The sequence below is a fragment of the Panthera pardus genome, unplaced genomic scaffold (genome assembly GCF_024362965.1).
Source record: "Panthera pardus isolate Hobbes unplaced genomic scaffold, ASM2436296v1 HiC_scaffold_1, whole genome shotgun sequence".
NCBI lineage: Eukaryota > Metazoa > Chordata > Mammalia > Carnivora > Felidae > Panthera > Panthera pardus.
In genome coordinates, this window is record NW_026526654.1 from 51837179 (window position 1) to 51856387 (window position 19209).

The window sequence follows — 19209 nt, forward strand, 5'->3', positions numbered from 1 at the left end:
GATTGACCACGTGCTCATCTCTGAGGTTCCTTGGAGCATTACAAGACCTTTGGGCCAATACTGTGGAATATATTCAATAAACATAAATAATGTTCTATAACTGTAGGTCTGTGAGTTGCTTCGGGCACTTCTATAGTACCACCCTGTCAGCATTAATTAGTAACAGTGACTGGACTTTTGATTTGAGCCTGGATTGGTGAAGCCTGAGGGGTTTTGACAGATTAGGCTGGTCATGTAACTGGAATGTGATTACATAACCAGCTTACAAAAGAGATCCCGGCCCCGTGCAGACTTTGGACTTCCTGGTACTGAAGGGCAAACACACGTGCTGAAGGTGGTTGGTGAGGTGCAAACCTGTTTGATGCAGCAGTGCTAAAGATGTCCAAGCCTGCCCCTGAGATCTCAGGACACCTTTTCCAGTGCCAACCTTCTCTTACTGCTCGTGTCCTAAATCCGTTGCTTGAATAGGAAAGTTATTCAATGAGTATGAATATTTTTCAGTATCGTGGGTCATTTTAGAGTAATCAATGCATACTTCATGCAAAAACTGAGGCAGGTAAATCAAGGTAGACGTAAAAATGGAATCCAAGTCAGAAGTGTAGTGGAAGCTAACATTTCTCGATGATCATAGGACATGGTCATAGGTTTTAAAGGCCTGTGATGAGGAATTTAAATGCCTCGTGTATGAGGGCGAGGGGTCTAGGAAACAGGCGCCTTTTAGCTGAAAAGCTCTGGGGCTAAAATTTCCTATAATACCCACAGTCACAAAGCATTGCCTTTTCTAGGAAATTAGAGCTAATAGAATTTATTACGTTTTCCTGGAGAAGTGATAAGAAGGATTGAAGCATGGACCATTCTATGGATAGAAAAACAGTCATTTGCCAGACTGAAACTGTTGTCCTCCATCCATATTAACACCAGTTTCAGGCTAGCTTCTCTTTATAGTCTCAGGAGATGACTTACAAAATCCAGTTGCTGTATATGTCCTTGTCTATCTCCAAAAGAGAGAGAAAGATAATGTAAGGTGCTTTCCTAGAAAAGTGAAAAAAAACAACAACAGCAAAAAAACCTTATCCAGACACATCTAGGCTGTGAATTGGGTCACATCCCCACCCCCTAGAGCAATTACTGTGACTGCAGAATGAGAATGCATGGATTTGGGTTAGTTTCTTCCAAAGTACACAGGATGCATAGGTGGAGATTTATAGACCAAATGAGGATGATCAAAGTAGAGGGAAGGCAACTACATTTTCTATTTCACTAGGAAGGTTAACAACTAAGCCTTAGAATGGGTACAATGAGCAAAACTTTGCCAGAGGCCTCAGCAAATGTTTCTTAAAATTCTCCTTTATAAGGGAAGTACTTTTTACATTTTTGACGGAAAGGAATAAAGAATATATTTTACATTGCAGCCCAGTATGTATGTATGTATGTATGTATGATTATATATATATAATATTATATATATGTAATATATATATTATATATATATATAATCTGTGTATCTATTATTATCTAAATACTTATAATGAATCAAATAATCAGGAAAAAGACCCTTATTTAAATATATGAGCTTTATTTTCTCTTCTATTTTATTCATTTGTATAATTATGGTTTTAACCAGTAAATTGATGTAATCATATACTAATGGATCTTCCCCCTGCAGTTTGAAAAAGTCTGCATTAGGATGTGGATATATAATATATATATCAAGGATTCTCCATCTTACAATTAGTTCCAAATTTTAATTTCTATAAGAGATAATGTAACTGGCCTAAAGTCAGTTATTATGGCTATGACTTTGGGAACTCACCCCAGGCTACATTGGCTATTCACAGAAGGAGGAAATATATGAGCCCAGCAGCTATTCCTAGAATTTTCTGTTACAATATCATTTCCACAGGGAATAATTATTTAGTAGCCTGTAAGACACTTCCATTGTATTCCAACATCCCCTCAACTGACCTTGAGCACTACAACTAGTTATAGTTTTTCTTTTGGACAGAGTATCCTTCTATTTCTTAAACATCCTGGACTAAATTGAATATGAAAATTTAGGGGAGCGGTTCTGAATTTACTTGTTCTGTGATTGTTTGTGTGTGTGTGTGTGTGTGTGTGTGTGTGTCTGCTTGTCTGTCTCTCACTGAATTAGATAGGAATTAATCTTTTTGATCACCAAGTTCTACAGCAGGACTTGACATGTGTTATTCTATTTAATCCTCTCTTGGTAACCTGGTGAGGCTGGCATTATTATCTCTAATTTTACAGATCAGCACACAAGGCACAGAGAGTTTAAGGGGGACACCACAGATCACACACCTGGTAAGTGATGAAGCTATGACAGGAATCCAGTTCCAAAAGTTGTATTATTTTACTGTGCTTCTTGGAGCAGTGGGGAAGTGGGGGGTGGGCAAGAGTGTTACTCAAATTCATGTACTAGTTCAGTGACTTTATTCAGGGAGGAACTAATGGGGTTTCTGTCTTAATCCAGTGTACAAAATCTGGCAAATGCACTGAAAGAAACACTGGAAATCATCCAGTGTGTTTGAAGTACAGAAATGCTATGCCTTGTTTTAATTAGAGCAAAAGGCAATATTGTTACTGGGGTTTTTTTGTTTTTATTTTATTTTATTTTATTTTATTTTATTTTATTTTATTTTTTGGTTTGAAATCAAAGGTCTTCTGTACCTAGTTTTATTCTGTGAAGAGTGTAACATAGAAACAAAGTAAGGGGAAAACACATAGAACATTGTTGTCTTGTTGTTTATAATCATACACTTTTAAATATTAGTGCAGAAAAACAGAAGACATAGCCTTTGGGTAAAACATAGTCAATAAGAATTAGACCTCCTTCCTGTGTAATTATGCAGGTAGTAAAAGTAACCAATTCACACAAATCTCGCTCTCCATGTTTTGCTCCTATATATGCTGAAGTCTGTTTCTATGACTAGTCAGTCAAAGCTTTTAATTAAAAAAAAAATCATTATTTCAGTTCAAGAGCAAGCTATGTCAGTGGGACTGACGACCTCCCTATTTTTCAACAGAATGATGAACCTCTAAGGTTGATTCAAGCTCTGGCACTCTTATTAAAAAGCCCTTGACAAAGGTACCAAGTTTTGAAGTAATCCTATCCTTGAGGAGTGATTTAAGAATCTTGGTTTAGAGTTATTGGCTTGCTATTTTTAGAACTCCCCTTCTCATGTATCTTTATTGATTCAAAGTGTCATTAAATTTCTGGAGCTGTAAAGAAATTGTCTTCTCACGACTCAAGGATTTTCTTCTGTGGACAAAATCTTGGATGGTTCAGTTTTTCATTTTATGGAACTGAGAGAAATTGCTCAAGTGAAGTTTAAAGTGCTGAGTTAAGAAATAGCCTTGAATTTTTACTAAGTAGACACAATATTTATAGTTGACAGTTTTTTTGGAGCTTCCAGGAAAATATTTGTTTTCAGATCCACTTAACTAAGAGTTGGTTATTCAGAGGGGTACGGAATGCTTTTGTTTGTGCATGCTAGCTTAACTCAAAGTAAAACATAAATACTTCAGTAAGAAATAAACTGAAATAAAAATATCAGAACAATGTAATCTAGAAAAAAGCACTGCTCCAGTATAAATTTTATCTTTTAAGCACATGATTCTGATGAGGTTGAATTTCTGTAACAGTTGGTTTAGCATGGACTTCATTTAGGAAAGTGTACCCTTACCACACTGGAGCAAACTGGTGCCCTCTGGTGTATACAAGGTGGTTATCGACCTCGTACGTGCCATGGGAAACAATGGTTAGAGTGGAAATGCAGATTGCACAAGGGAAACATTATATAATGAAGGAGCACAGAGAACTCTAACATAAATGTAAAAGCTGGCATGACATTATTATTACCAGCAGTGAAAAGAGAAGAAAGGTGCTGGAGACAGTAAGGTTGGTGACAGCAGATGGGTGAGAAAAAAGAGAAGAGTAAATTTGTGAGCAGGATAGATAGTAACGTGAGTGTGTTCTCTTAAGTTTTTTTGTACTCAACCAATGGCTTATTCTAGGAAGAATGAAAAGTAGCGAAGGGAGGGTATGTGCTAAAGTAATGCAAGTAAGATGTAAAAAAAAAAAACCAATTTATTGCTTAGTTCAATAAATATTCATTTCTAATTCACATAAAGATGGACTTGTAAACCTATTCCTGAATTCAAGTGTCACACTGAATGTCCTGCCTTAAGATTTCAAATCCTGAATTATATTTTAAAGGAAGCTGGCACCTCTTAGAGGAATGGGTAAATGGCAAGAGTATTACAAAGCAGTTAGATTTATGAGTAGAAAAAAAAAGAAAAGAAAAACAGGAAGCAAACTGAGTAGTTTTGAACATTTAAATATATGTACTCTGAGGAAAATACACCACTTTTTAGCACAGCATGGATGAGAATTAAGTGCCCCTGTCCTGGAAAGATGTATCTGTTCATGACATCCTGCCTCCAGTCTGGTGGTGGAGGAATAATACATTCTGACCCTCAAACAATACTGTTCCTTCTAATCTCAGGGCCCTGTCGAACCATAACAGTTCTGCCACTACAGAAGGGAGATGGTTCTTAAAGAATGACCACAGTGTACAGGAATTTAATTAATAGGTAACTACAAGTGCAACTTCTGGTCCAGCTGCAGCTTCTTTACTGGAGAAATCGAGGCAACTTCTGACATTTAGTGCTAGTGGTTTAGCAAACGATTTTCCTCTACTCCAACAGAAAGCCCGACACCTTATGTCTACATCAATCAGGCTCCCATAAAATAACAGGAGATTGCAGTGGAAAGAACTTCAAGGCTCGGGTACTTTTTAAGAAGTCTTCAGGGAAACTCAAAGGCAACAGGGCAAACAGAAAACAAAGGCAGCAGAGGAAATCTTAGCCGCTGACATCCACAGTAGCACAGACTGTAAACGGTCTAACTCCCAGCCAAATAAATAAAAAACCTCACATTAAAGGCCTATTTCCTTTTACCCAGTACATTATGTTCAGCTTTCTACAAAAAATTACAAGGAAGTTAAAAGGCGTGAAACAGTCTGAAGAGACAAAGGAAGCATCAGAACCAGACTCAGATATGGCATAGACTTTGGGATGATTAGACAGGGAATTTAAAATAACGTGATTAGTAATGTGCTGAGGACTCTAAGAGAAAAAGATGACAATGTGCAAGAATAAATGGGTAATGTAAGGAGAGAAATGACTCTCAAAAGAATCAAAAGAAAGCCTAGGAATCAAAAACTCTGTAATAGTGTAAGATAAGTCAATAAAAACTTCCCAGACTGAAAAGCAAAGAAAAGACTGAAAAAAACATGAAACAATATATGGGAACTCTGGGACAATTACAAAAGCTGTACCATAATGGAAATACTGGAAGAAGAATAGAGAAGAAAAGAAGAGGGAATATTTGAGGTTATAAGGGCTGAGAATTTTCTGCAATTAATGAGAAACACAAAACCATAGATACACAAAAGCCATAAAAACACCAAGAAGGATAAATACAAAAAAATCAACATGTAGACATATCATATTCAAACTGCAGAAAAATGAAGGCAAAGAGAAACAGTTGAAAGCAAGCAGAGGAAAAAACCTGTAGTTCTATTAGTTCTCCCTTTCCTGGCTTGAGTAGTGATTACTTTGTAGTATTCACTCTTATACTCATCAAGATGCACATTTCATGAATTTTTCTATATACGTGTTATTCTTGCATATGAAATTTTATCAAAATAAATTCCAGGTGTGTTTTACTACAGAATCACATGCTCATAGCACTATTTTTGCTTTTAATATTATAACTCTGCAGTCCATGTGAATATAATTACAATGTTATAGTTATTTGGAAAATAATGTATACTAACCTCACAATTACCACTTTGCTTTATGGATTTAGAAAATTCCTTAGAATTGGGGCATCTGGGTGGCTCAGTAGGTTAAGCTCCAACTCTTTTTTTTTTTTTTTTTTTTTCAACTTTTTATTTTTTATTTTTTTTTGGGACAGAGAGAGAGACAGAGCATGAACGGGGGAGGGGCAGAGAGAGAGGGAGACACAGAATCGGAAACAGGCTCCAGGCTCCGAGCCATCAGCCCAGAGCCTGAGGCGGGGCTCGAACTCACAGACCGCGAGATCGTGACCTGGCTGAAGTCGGACGCTTAACCGACTGCGCCACCCAGGCGCCCCAAGCTCCAACTCTTGATTTCTGTTCAGGTCACGATCTCACGGTTTGTGGGATCGAGCTCCACGTTGTGCTATTCACTGACAGCTTGGAGCCTGCTTGGGATTCTCTCTTTCCCTCCTCTGCTCTCTCTCACACACACATACACCCACACATACACACACACTCTCAATCAATCAATCAATCAATAGAAAAAGAAAATTCCTTAGAATATATTAAACCACAATCTGATCCATTATCAGTTGTCCTTTTTCTATAATTCCTGACGAGCGTCTAGTCCATCGTCACTATTATGTTCCCCCTGCCACTCTTTTGTACCAGGAATGGTGTTATTTACCAAGAATACAAATGTGATTGATTTGCAGTCTATTCTACAATGGCATGTGGGAGAAAAACAACAAAAATTTTAATAACATTATTTTCAAGTATAAATAAAACACTTGTAACTCACATAATATCACACAACATCACATCTGATAAATATGTCACAGAAGATATGGCTGAATAATTTTAATGAGGGTTGGGATATAGGACAATAGGAAGGGTATCAAAATGATGAAATTCATTTTTAGCTTGTAGAGTAATATACCATCTTGAAAACTGCAGAGTCAAAGGAAATATAGTGGGGAAAAGCCCCCAAAAGACGTGGGGTTTCTATAAACATAGTTATTTATTGCCAAGATGTATTTTATATGGGAAAATCATGTAATATCAAACCAAAATATAACTTGGGGCCAGTGGAGAAGTGTAAATGTAAAGGTAAATAGTTTTATGATGAAGCAGCTCTAATTATTAAAATATTTTTATAAACCTGGAAAATTCTTTTTATTATTTCTTGCCTAATTTCCCAGGTTATTACTGCTATATAATTTTCGAAAGATTATGGTATTAGACAGCTTGTCTTCATCATGACCTTAGTGAGAGCATTCAGTCTTTCATCATTAAGGGTTATGCTACCTGTGGGTTTCTTAGAGGTTCTTTACCAGATTGAGGATGTTTCATTTACCTAGTTATGTGGAGTCGTTTTATCATCATAGGGGGTTTGTAGGCTTTGTTAAATGATTATATTCTGTGCCTTTTGAGATAAGCGTATGGTTTTTGTCCTTTAGTATATTATTATGATGTATTACATTCAGTGATATTCAGATGTTAATCTACCTTTACAATTGGTCATGGCATATAAATTTTTATATGTTGCTGCATTCTGTTTGTTAGTGTTTGGTTGAGGAACTTTGTGTCTATATTCATAAAGGAACAGATAGAATACAGTAGCCTCTGACATTGAATTTAATTCAAAATTATCATTCTGTGGTGCCATGTCCATCTACTGCCTTCTGATTTACTTTGTTCCTGAGGCACTTTATGTAGATGATAGATGATAGATGATAGATAAATAGATGATAGACGATAGATAAGTAGATGATAGATAGATGGATGGATAGATGGATAAATTGTTATAAATGTTTCAAAAAATAATTTTAAAAATTCAATGTATTGAGAGTTCATGTGAAAATTCGATTTTAGTCATTAGAATTTGTTAATTTTTGTATTTTGTATTTGATATTTACAAGTAAGACACTCTAATTATGAAGTTTACCTCAACTGTGATTAATCAAGTTTTCAAATATATAAAATTGTAAATTCATATAATACATTTAAAAAACAACATCGTCTTTGATATGATTCACATAGGAAAATTTTAATTATCAACTAGGTAATACTGCAAATAAGAATTATGTCAATAATATGCTGAGCTCTTATTCTTGCTAAACAGGGATATAAACATTTAAATTTGACTGTTGTTTTGAGAATGCCACTCATCCAGAAGTCAGAAGAGTTTTAAAAATAGTTTTAATACATTTTACCTAACTTATTTTCAGAAAATATAATCGGTTGTGCAGAATGATTTATGTTTCAATAGTCAAAAAGATTGATCACAAATATACTTTTATATCTATCTTGCTGCAAAATAGTAACTCAGTGAGAAATGCTCTACAATTTCCAGGAGGCTTTTTTTCTCTTTGAAAAAAATTGTATCAAATTAGTATGATGTTTTGCATCAATATTGTAAATCAACAATTTCAACAACACAAATCAAATATGATGATATATCATTACTTTGATTGGAGTTCATTTTTCATAGATACCCTAGCATATCACTGACTTCATTCTTCCTCTTATTTCCCACCTGTTTCCTAATATTCATTCAAATACCAATCTAATTTTGCTGCATAAATGCACATTTCTGTAATTCTTATCTTTTTTCTAGACATCTACTTCCAATTTAGTTATGGCTTGTGATTTATTATGATGTCTTAGAGTAGAGTAAGCATTGGAATTAGAAAACAGACAGGTTTTTGTGGCTATAACTGACTATTTGTATAAACCTGAGTGTGTTATCCAACCGTCAAATCTCAGTTTGCTCATCCATAAAATGGGAATACTCATTGTTTTCATATGATCATGTCATGAGACAAAATGTGAGAATAGATTTAAAACTCTAGCATAGAATGAATTTCATGACAGATATTCTCTAAATGGCTATGACTTTTCTTGTGACAGGTAGTATAGTTGATTATTTAAAATACATAGTTTAGATTCAGCAATAACAATTCAAATCCAAGCTCCTATGTATATTTGGTGAGTATTTCTTTAATCCCCTAGATTATTCATCTGTAATATTGTGTAATTATAAGTGCTAGGATGAAAAGTAGAATAATAAATTGGAAAATTTTACCAGAATGCCTGAAAAATAGTAAATTTTAATATTCTTTACTTTCCTGATCCCCCATTTTGCTTTCAGAATAATCTTTTTTTAAAATATATATACAGGTGTGACCAAGTCACTCTTAATAAACTCCTACTAATATAATAAATAACCAGTAATAAATATAATAAATAACCAATAACTTCGTGCTAGCACCTCCATACTTCACTTGCCATTGTTCCCTATGTAGCAGTTTTTTATTCAGCATTCTTTTTACATGCCTTTTTCTCTACCTGAATGGTTTGTATGTTAATCTACCTGGAGAACATCTATTTCTCTAAGATTTTTTTTTTCAAATATCACTTACTCCACATGGTCTTATTTGTCCATTTCTGATAGATATATTAATCTTTCCTCTGGAGTGTCAAGTAATTCCTTGTATGTCTCTTTGTAGCAACTTACACTGCATTTGTGATTTATGTCACCATTTTTAATTCTTCTGCTAAATTAATGCCAAAGTCATTATAAGACTTTTGATTTGTTTGCTTTTACACTACAAGGTCATATCAGAGTGTCTCACAGATGGTAGGTTCTCATTTGTTGCGCTGAATTAAATAGTGGTTAGGCTGTATAGCTGACATCTAGCCAATTAGCATTTTTTCATTCATTCATTCATTCATTCATTCATTCGAACAATCTATTATTCATCAAATATTTATGGAACTCCCACTATATGCCTATTCTAGACTTACTATTGGGCACTGTAAATCGAGTAAGATTTATTCCTTAAGGTCAATAGTACAAGGAAACGGGCATGTAACCCTGTGTGACTAAAATTTAATATTGGTGGAAGGAAAGTCTGGAAAGCAATCAAAGTTGAAACATGGTATTAGAAAAATACTAGCAAGTGAGGAAACTAAAATTGGGAGTTTATCCTATTCTTTCCAGGAAAATGTTTTAAAAAGGCTAATAAAAAAAAGTGAAGTGAGTTATTCAGGCAGGATTTTTATGGCTTATTTAAAATGAACAAGGCTTGAACAGACTTATAAGGTGTTTTTTTTTTTTTTCTTGAAACACGTGATAGAAAAGAAGAGACTTACAAACGTAGGAGAAAGTGGTGTTTGAGTGAAGCAGCATCTGGAACGAAACAGGGCATAAGTGCTTGGAGATAGCCCAAAGAGACCGTTCTTTCTGCAGTGTTGACATGATGGCACGTGAAAGTGCCAGATGGATAATGCGGATGGAGTCATGACTCTGGAGTGGTAAATGGAGGGACTTCATGCCTTCTAGTATAGTCTTCTATAGGAAGGGGAAGTAAATGACCTTAGTTTGCATGTCTTCATTCTCTTCTCCCTCTCTTCAGGAACAATCCAAGGAGAAGTTCATACCCTGTAACTTGCACCCTTACAGATTCTCTGAAAAGGCTCTAGCACAGGTTATCTATGGCCAAGATACTAGCCCCTGCATTATGGATGGCACCTGTTAGCATTATGCAGGATGTAAACATCATCTGCACAACTGTATGTGACAGACAGCTGGTCCAAAAAGTTTTTAGTGCAGCTTCCAGTCATGTGTATTACATACTCTCTCTTCTTTCACTTAGTGTTTTTAATTTTAAATTTCCTTGTGTCGTAGTCAGCAATACTAGCCTGTTCCTTCTTTTTTCATCTCATTAACTGCGCTTGAGTTTAGGTTATTTTTTAAAAAGCCATAATTACTTACATAATATCTTAAAATAAAAACTTTAAAAAAAATTGCTCAAATGTCATCTCCTTAGATAGGCAGGCCTTCAATAAACACACTATAGAAAATTGTTCTCTGCATCTCCTTTCCACACACACACACACCACCCTCACTCTCTTACTCTGTTATTATCTGATATTACTAGTTTATTTTATATCTACTTTATTAAGATGTAAGCTCCATGAGGGTTACTATTTGCTTTTGTCTTTGATGTACCTGGCATATAGTAGATATGCAATAAATACTTGTTGGGTAGATGACCACTGAGTTAACCAAAAAATCCTCTGGATTATCTGATTAAAAATGGGCAGAGGACATGAAGAGTTTTCCAAACAAGACATACAGATGGCCAACAGACATATGAAAAGATGTTCAACATCACTAATTATAAGGAAAATGTAAATCAAAACCATAATGAGATACCACCTTACACTTGTCAGAATGACAAAAATCAAAAAGACAAGAAACAACAAGTGTTGGTGAGGATGTGGGGAAAGAGGAAGACTCGTGCACTGTTGGTGGGAATGCAAACTGGTGGAGCCATTGTGAAAAACAGTATGGAGTTTCCTCAAAAAGTTAAAAATAGAAATCTTGTATGATCCAATAATTCCACTGCTGGGTATTTACATAAAGAAAACAAAAGCACTAATTCAGAAAGATATATGCACCCCTATGCTTACTGCAGCATTATTTACAATAGCCAAGATATGCAAACCACCTTGAGTGTCCATGGATAGATGCGTGGATAAAGAAGATGTGGTATATAGTTATACTATGGAATATTAGTCACAAAAAAGAAGATCTTGCCATTTGCCACAGCATGGATGGATCTCTAGAGTATTTGCAATAAATGAAATAAGTCAGACAGTGAAAGACAAAGATTCTATGATCTCGTTTATATGTGGAAACTAAAAAGCAAAACAAATTAATAAACAAAAATTAGAAACAGACTCATAAATACTGAGATTAAACTGGTGGTTGCCAAAGGGGGAAGGGAAGGTGAGGGAATGAGCGAAATAGGTGAAGGGGTTAAGAAGTACAAACTTCTAGCTTGTAAAATACTCACGGGGATAAAAAACACAACATAAGGAATATAGTCAGTAATATTATAATAATGTTTTATGGTGACCAATGGTAACTACATTTATTATGGTGAGCATAGTGTAAGATACAGAATTGTGTAATCACCATGTTGTACACCTGAAACTAATATCACATATGTCAACTATGCTTTAAAAAAACCCAATATTTTGAAGAAAAAATATTTCATGAGTCTGGATGATCAACAACTTTGTTCAGATTTTTAAGGCATTTTATGCACCTTAAAAGCTGTTTGTGGCTCACAGTACTCATTTCTCTCCCCTCATTATGCTGGCCAGGAATCTTAAAAACAATTTGATGTGATCAAGAAGAAAAAATAAGACATAGTTGCATATACACTTACTGGCAAAAGGGACACTTTCACCTGTATTTTTCAATCATATTAATGAAATTTTATATGACCAGAAACCACACAATTTTTAAACCTTTTATTTCCAACTGCGAAGACAATATAACAATTTTTACTCCAAGCCAGATACGTTTCTGTGAACCTGATCTAGATGTCACTTTGGCAATAAAGACATTATTATTATTATTATTATTATTATAGATAATAATATATTTCCTATTTATGTAGGGTATATGTATCTATTTATATAGATATATATATTATATATCTATTTATATAGATATTTGGCAATAAAGACATTATTATTATTATTATAGATAATAATATATTTCCTATTTATGTAGGGTATATGTATCTATTTATATAGATATATATATTATATATCTATTTATATAGATATTTGCAATAAAGACATTATTATTATTATTATAGATAATAATATATTTTCTATTTATGTAGGTGAATATTATTGTAAGAATATTTCTAGTAAAAAATCATAATTACATTTTAAATATCCAAAACACTGGCATTAATGTGTTTTCAGAATAAAAAAGATCACATCTGAGCAATGAAATATAGGTTGATATATTTTGAATTATTTAAACATAATTAGATAGCAATTCATTATAATATGTGAGAGTAATTTACTTTCAAAATAAAAAATAATTTAAAAATGAACACAGTAATAAAAACATTATTAAACCATTGATAAAGCAAATTTAATATAATTGGTAAGAAATGTTAAGGATGTAAAGAAGAAATGTTCAAGCTTATTGTAGCGTTTAAATTAGAACTTCCAATTTCAGAGTAAAGAAACATACCTTACTGACACATTTCTATTGACGCTATAGATACAAATAACTTTTTGGAAAATATGTTGGTAACATAGCCTTAAAATCTTAAATCATTTATACCATTTAGACTGAATGTTTGTGTCATCTCAAAATTCAGGCATTGAAGCCTAATCCCCAAAGTGATGGTATTAGGAGGTGATTAGATAAGGGTGGAGCCCTCATAATTGTGATTAGTGCCTTACAAAAGAGACTGCATACAGCTCTCTAATCCTTCTGCTATGTGAGATCAGCACTACAAGACTGGAAGACTGCTGTCTATAAACCAGGCATGGAGCCTTCACTGGACTTTGAATGTGTCAATGCCTTGATCTTGGACTTCCCAGACTCCAGAACTGTGAGAAATAAATATCTGTTGCTTATAAGCCACCCACTATATGGTATTTTGCTATAGCAGTCTGAAATGGACTAAGAGAACCATTTTGGCCAATAATTCAAATCTAATAACAATTTATACAATGTCATAGGGAAAATAATGTAATTTAAATAAAGAAGATATTTCAAACTATATTATCTGTAATTATAAATATGTAGGAAAATTTCCAAATATCCAACAATAGAGAACTAACTCAAAGGATCAGAGTATACCTACTTTAGCTTGAGATTGCATACATTAAAATTGAAATTAATAGACTACATGGAAACATGGAAAATGTATATACAAATTACTATGAAGCAAAAAAAGTACATAAAATTTTCTATTCTATGATAACAACTCCATGAGAAGGGAAAAATTGGGAAGAATAATCATTCATCCTGCTACAGTAATTCTGTTAGTATAGTGCTTTTATGAGTGATTTTGTTTGTATGTTTGATTACTTCCATATTTTATATCATATAATGATATTTTTATGCTGAAAAAATTATTATTTTTTGACATTTAAAAAGCCCTAAGAAAATTAAGATTAGGAAGTATTTCTTTTTTATTTAAATATTTATTCCTAGTGTTCTATCATTTGAATTATTCCATAAATCATCTTTTAAAAAAATATAATGGAATAATTCTTCCCTTTTCTGTCTGGAACTTTATCACATCACAACTCTGGATTAATGATTTTCTTTTAAAATAACTTTATTGGTTTATGCATTTGATCAATCTATCCTTGGCACTATAAATGCACTAGAAAGGAACCCAGGGAGCATTCTTAAGGTGATATATAGCTCTCAGGCTCAACAATTTGCAAACCCAGCAAGTTAAACTACCAAAGAAAAATTAATAAATGTAGGAGTTATTTTCTGTTTTTCGTATCACCCTTGCCAGTTTAAAATAGAATTGCCACAGAAATAAATTTTGCTTACTTTTACCTGAGTAATTCAAAGAATGATGGACAGAAAGAAGATATTTTTGTTAATCATATATCTTAATTTTTCAAAGTGCTATTAATATATATATGTATATATATATATATATAACATATATATACACACACACAGACATATATAAATTTAAAACAAAATAAATACATACACATACAAACACACACACATACACTTGAAATTTGATGGAGAACACACATATATTCTCTCAGGTAGTTTTTTCCATTAAATTTCATACATATGATTTATATTTTTTCTGATTTTCCATGCATTTGATATGAATATGTGTGTGTATTCTATCAAACATATATATTGAATGTATACTGACTATGTGTCCCTTGGATTTCAACATTAGTACACTGCCATGTGATGACATCTTTCAGCCAGAAAGTAGTTTATAATTGAAGATACTTAATATATAATTAAGTACTTAATTTAAACCTTTATCAATTTCATGATCACTAAATACCTTTATTTTTAGTTTGACATATATATATATATATTTAATGGAGAATGGATACAGGCAGGTTTAGTCACTGACGAGAGCAATCTGGGAATATTTGTGTGTTTGTGTGTGTGTGTGTGCGTGTGTGTGTGCATGTATACTCTAGTAACCCTATTTTTGAATAATGTTCTGGAGAAATATGCACATAGATTTATAAAGTATATTAGCAAGGATATTTGTAGCGCTTGTTTGTGGTGGTAGAGTGTAGGTGGCAATGTGTGTTTCTGCCATGTAGTACCAGGTAGTTGTTTGAATCATGAAACTCAATGCACACCCAACACCATGGATATAATTTAAAATACAGTGGGAACGCACAGATGGTAACCACACTTAGTGTGGTGACCATTTTGTTATTTATATAAATGTTGAATCACGATGTTGTAAACTTGAAAGTAATGCAAAACTGTATGTCAGTTATTCTTCAATAAACAAACAAACAAACAAAAAATACCCCCACAATGCCTAATGAAAAAGAAAAATATATATACTGAATGAGATACATAGATCGATATCATTGATTATGATTTAAAATAAATCTGAACAAAACAACCCAAAGGGGAGGATGCCTATTAGGGCAGTGAAAAATTAATAGGAAATGGGGACATAAATAAATGATACAGAAAATATAAACATCCTTGTCTCTTGTGATTGAATTGAAAATGTAATTAACTAAACCTTTTCTGTCAAAGGCCTTGATGGAATCTTAAGTTAACTCATGAATTCAATCAGATTCAACAGAGAAAAGCAAAACTGCATTACAGTGTCTTCAATAAATTACTTAACTAATTCTAGTTTCAGTTATTCCTTATCTGTGAAGAAATTCTCTAATACAAAATTTCTAAAGAAAGCATTTTCAAAATATGCTTTGACTGAGATGGGGACTTTGAACTGCAATCCTCCAAACTTTGATGGGATCTCTCCTTGGGTACAAAGAACCAGATTAGATTTCCGGGTTCTCTTTTTGGTTGGTCCCCTGCCACCACCAATATCACCTTAATTAGTTTAACAAAGGTGCTTCCTCAAACTCTGGGGGCAAAGTAGAATGCCTAATTATATGCAGTTTTCCTTCAAGCTTGTTCAAAGACACCTGCAGGGTTATGTTTGTTTAAAACTGTATCTGGGGAGACACACACTTTGGCTTGCCGAGCAGACTTGGTAACAGTGCTAGTAGTTAGGGTTGGCTTGCTTAAGAAGTCATATGAGGGACCAAATCATCTTCATGTACATTCAGCAGAGATCAGTGAGTATCCACAGGGAAATAAAAACCTCTTTAAGAGAATAACTGAAAAGGAAGACAATTGGTTTTATAGATTTGCCATAATTGGGGAGAAAAATAGTGCACATAGACTTCAGATGGTGGTTTGTTATATATCTATTAAAAAAAATGAACAATGCATTATTGTTCTTCGAGATACCTAACATCAAGTTTAATCAATACAATAACATTTAGAAACTTTGAGGGACAAGATTTCAGTTTCTTCTTTTTTTTTATTTTTTTAAATTCATTTTTTAATGTTTATTTATTTTTGAGAGAGAGAGAGCAGGGGAGGGGCAGAGAGAGGGGGAGACACAGAATCCCAAGCAGACTCCAGGCTCCGAGCTGTCAGCACAGAGCCCGATGCGGGGCTCGAACCCATGAACTGTGAGACCATGACCTGAGCCAAAGTCAGATGCTTAACTGACTGAGCCACCCAGACACCCCTCAGTTTCTTACTTCTTAGTTATTATTACCTCTTGATGTTTCAAGGGAAAAACAAGTGGATCCGAAGTTGTTCTCTCCAGACCTGCCACTTTGGATCTAAATTACATCACTGTATTATAATTTTTGGATTCATCAAAATCTAAACCGTGTTGGTAGTTATAATTTTTCCCCCTCTGGTGTCCCCATATTAGTTAGGAGAAAAAAAAATGACAATATCTGTATTTCAGGACTTGATTAAATCTCAGATGACACTTTAAGAGAATTTTTTTAGAAAGAGCTTGAGTAAGAAGAGACGAAGCCACAATATAATCACAGCAGAGCCTCTTAATCCATTGTATTCAGGTAGATAAGGTTATTCAATTTTTCACAATATTTTAACTTGTGCCAAATTTGTCCATACAATTTGGAAACTACATCTAAGAGACTTCGTGCACATTGCCAGGCTGGGACCTATTTGTCACCTGGGAAGATGATATTTAGTTTCTACTCGGCAGGGAAAATAACAACAGCAATAACAGCAAACCCATGCTGCTAATCTCTAAGCACACTTTATCCAGGATTACAGTTTACCAGTCAGGAAATTGTTTAAACGCCTGGGAGGGCAACATAATCTTCCCCAGTGCATGCCCCAGGAAAGAATTGCCTGAGACCTCTTTGGCCTCTCCTCAGCAATTGGAAGGCTTTAGAAAATTTATTTATATTTATAAATATTTTTATGTAGAGAACACTAACTAATCCTATCTCTAAGAAGGAGCGTGGGAGATATTCTGTTAATTATGTTGCCCACCTCAGTTCTCCTGCGACACGCAAAGAACGACCAAGTGATGAAATACGAAGATAAAAGGTATGAGAAGAAAGAACAGAAAACATCTACCCTAAATTCCACTATTATTTTTATAAAATATGTTAAAACACAAAGTAAAATGAAATATACCTCCTCAACAATATACCTCCCAAGATTGGGATGGTCTTCTCCATCCCAATCCTCCTAAAATGTAACTTACTCTATTCTCATGTGCATGAGTCACCGCAGTCATCCAACAACTACCCTACAGTTTTGCAGCTTTTCGATGTATGTTCCACACTGCTTCTAAACTGATCCTTCTAAAGCCAATATCAGTTCTCTCTCTATTACAAATTAATTAGTTGTATCATCTTGCCTACAGCACAAAGTCTAAATCCCTCACTGTGGTATTTTTAGCTTTCTGGAAAACTCCATTCCTATTGGCTTAAATTGTATAGAAATTATTAACTCACATACTTGGAAGGTAGAACAGTTTTCAGGGTTTGCTCATTCCAGTGAATCAATAATGTAGCAAAGGCATAATTTCTTCTCATTTGTCCTATCTGCCTGTGTTAGTTTCAAATTTATTTAATGCATGTTCTATTTATGAACTTAAGATGGCTTCAAACAGATGTTAGATTATACAAATCTTCATCCATATTTGAGAAAAAGGAAATGTGATTTTTAATCATGAAAAATGTCCTGAACTTCCTCCAGATTTGGCATATTGGGGAAAGTACTTAATCCTGAAGCAATCACTTTGGCATGGTTGGGGGGGGGGTGGGTGAGAATTTTTTTGATTGGCTCAGGTCAGTTAAACTGTCCCTGGCCCCTGGAACTAGAAGGGCAGCTAACTAATAAAGGAAAGATTCAACGAATGCTGGAGAAATCACCACAATGTTTTCCACATGCTGCTAACATGACAAGAATGTCCTGTTTCTCTTCCCTTTGTTCATTTACACATTCAACATGTAACATGGTATGGTCCATTATATTTTCCAAACGTGTTTGACATGGTATGTTCCATTCCAAGTGTTCTTCTTACAAAGCCCTCCCTTTGAACCTGGGCAGTCCTTTGTGAACTAACCAAAGGAATATAGTGAAAGTGAGATTAAGTGACATGTGAGGCTAGTTCTTAAAAATGCCAGATAACTGACTTGTTCTCCGGGGATGCCGACGCCAGGAACCAAGTCACCACAACATGAGGAAACCCACATGAAAAGACCTCATGTAGGGTTTTTTGTTTTTTGTTCTTTTTTTACTGAAAGCCTTAGCTCTGGTCTCAGTCCACATACAGCATCAACCAACATTCACGTGAGGAAGGAATAATTCAATGTCTCCATCCCTAGCCACCATCTGAACATGAACTCATTATAGACCCCTAAAGAATCCTACCTGGATAAAACTGGCAACCTCCAGAATTGTGAGATGTAATAGAATGACAATTATTATTTTAACCTACTAAGAACTTGCAAGCAATAGACAACCAGAACACATTGATACGAACACGTCTTTCAAGAGTCCGTTGAAATTATACTTCTGCTGTAAAATGTTATTTTTTAAGACTTGTTTTCTCTCATCCTCAGTTATTTTACTTTCTTTATGCTTCCAGAGCATATAATGCTCTGTATAATAATGTATAATAAGAAAATTTTTAAATGTTATCCTGACTTCAAATTATAGTTTATGTATCTGTCTCTTCTATAAGACTGTACCCTTGAGGAATGGGTTATGTCATATGAATGTTTTTATGCTGTGGAGAGGACAAGGTATAAAATACTTTATCCACCAAACCCCACTGAATTAGTCAACCAACCAATTGATCAATCAATAAACACTTAACTCAGAATTAATATACATATTTGGATTTATCTTCACTTCTTTAAAAGGGTTGTACATTTCTTTGTGTACAGCATGAGAATGTGATTTCAATCTTTCTTTCCATTACCAAGAGTTTATAAACTTTTGAAAATA

At 34.1% G+C, this 19209-nt stretch overlaps 1 long non-coding RNA gene across 1 annotated transcript in view; it reads right to left on the reverse strand.

Moving 5' to 3' along the window:
- LOC109247142 (uncharacterized) overlaps window positions 1–17563 on the reverse strand; it is a 132768-nt gene extending 115205 nt beyond the window's left edge. Inside the window, exon 1 of the long non-coding RNA XR_002071602.2 lies at window positions 17456–17563. This is a non-coding gene — a long non-coding RNA (uncharacterized LOC109247142). The remainder of the gene's footprint in view (window positions 1–17455) is intronic.
- Window positions 17564–19209: the final 1646 nt, after the last annotated feature.